Source organism: Pteropus alecto, unplaced genomic scaffold (assembly GCF_000325575.1).
Source record: "Pteropus alecto unplaced genomic scaffold, ASM32557v1 scaffold101, whole genome shotgun sequence".
NCBI lineage: Eukaryota > Metazoa > Chordata > Mammalia > Chiroptera > Pteropodidae > Pteropus > Pteropus alecto.
Window position 1 is genome coordinate 14,216,155 of NW_006432945.1, and position 841 is coordinate 14,216,995.

Below are 841 nucleotides of genomic sequence, written 5' to 3' on the forward strand. Positions count from 1 at the left end.
AGCGGGCAGGCGGGGCAGGGCGGCGGGGCCGGTGTGTGGGGCCGGAGCCCAGTCGAGGAGCAGCACCTACCTCCGGGGGTGGAAATGGGCCGGAATGGGCCGCAACACCGTCCCGGAAGTGAAACCCCCCGCCCCCTCCCCCGGAGCGGGCGACGTGCCGGAAGGAAATCACTCCGCCTCACACCGCCCCCCTTCCCCCTCCCCAAGCGCTTTCCGTCCCTCGCGCCCCCTCCCCTCTGTCCTCTTCCTACTCGGTCGGTGGGAGGGTGAGAGCCCTGCGTCACGCGGGCGATCGTGTCCCCGCCCACGACGCCGAGGGGGCGGGGCAAAGGGCGGGCTCAGAGGGCGGGGAGGAGACTGAGGGAAGGGAGGGGGAGGAGCCGGAGCCGACGCTGGCGCGGAGAGTGCGTCATGACGTCACGGGACGCAGTCTTTATATACGGGCGCCTGGACGCCATCTCGGTCTTTCGAGGCTGAAAGTCGCAGCTGGTAGGTACGGTTCTTTCTGTTTTGCGGTTGCTAAATCGGTTCTCGGCTCGAGGCTTCCAGGTCTTAGTAATTAAAGTGGCCTTAAACTGCCCGGCGTTTGTAGGCCAGTCTCAAGCCTTTGCGTGGCGCACAAGTTGAGGATGGTAGAGGATTGCGTGTCGGGTGCGGGCTTGACCTTAATTCAGCTGCACGGGTTGTTGGGCCGAAATGCGGGAAAAACCTCGGCTCTCGTGCTCTGCCTGTGATGAAGCCTGTGTTGGTAGGGACATCTGAGACTGTTGATGAATGCCAACAGCTCTGATGGCGGCGCATACCGAGTCACCCGAGGAGGCCTTTGCCAATGACTTGGGCT

The 841-nt window shown here is 64.1% G+C and overlaps 1 protein-coding gene, 1 long non-coding RNA gene and 1 other non-coding gene across 4 annotated transcripts in view; 2 read left to right on the forward strand and 1 right to left on the reverse strand.

The window, feature by feature from the left end:
• The window catches only part of ZBTB37 (zinc finger and BTB domain containing 37), a 9,532-nt gene extending 9,411 nt beyond the window's left edge, over nt 1-121 (reverse strand). The window contains exon 1 of the mRNA XM_025043992.1: nt 71-121. The gene's annotated coding sequence lies outside the window, so the exon portion shown is untranslated. The remainder of the gene's footprint in view (nt 1-70) is intronic.
• A 318-nt stretch (nt 122-439) lies between these two features.
• LOC102881361 overlaps nt 440-841 on the forward strand; it is a 3,827-nt gene continuing 3,425 nt past the window's right edge. The window contains exon 1 of one of the 2 annotated variants that reach the window (XR_001516534.2): nt 440-489. This is a non-coding gene — a long non-coding RNA (uncharacterized LOC102881361). Of the gene's footprint in view, nt 494-841 lie in introns of both variants that reach the window. The other variant, XR_001516535.2, reaches the window with a different exon arrangement.
• Nucleotides 720-799, forward strand: LOC112476537. Its single transcript, XR_003045131.1, has one exon. It is a non-coding gene; the product is annotated as a small nucleolar RNA SNORD74 (small nucleolar RNA).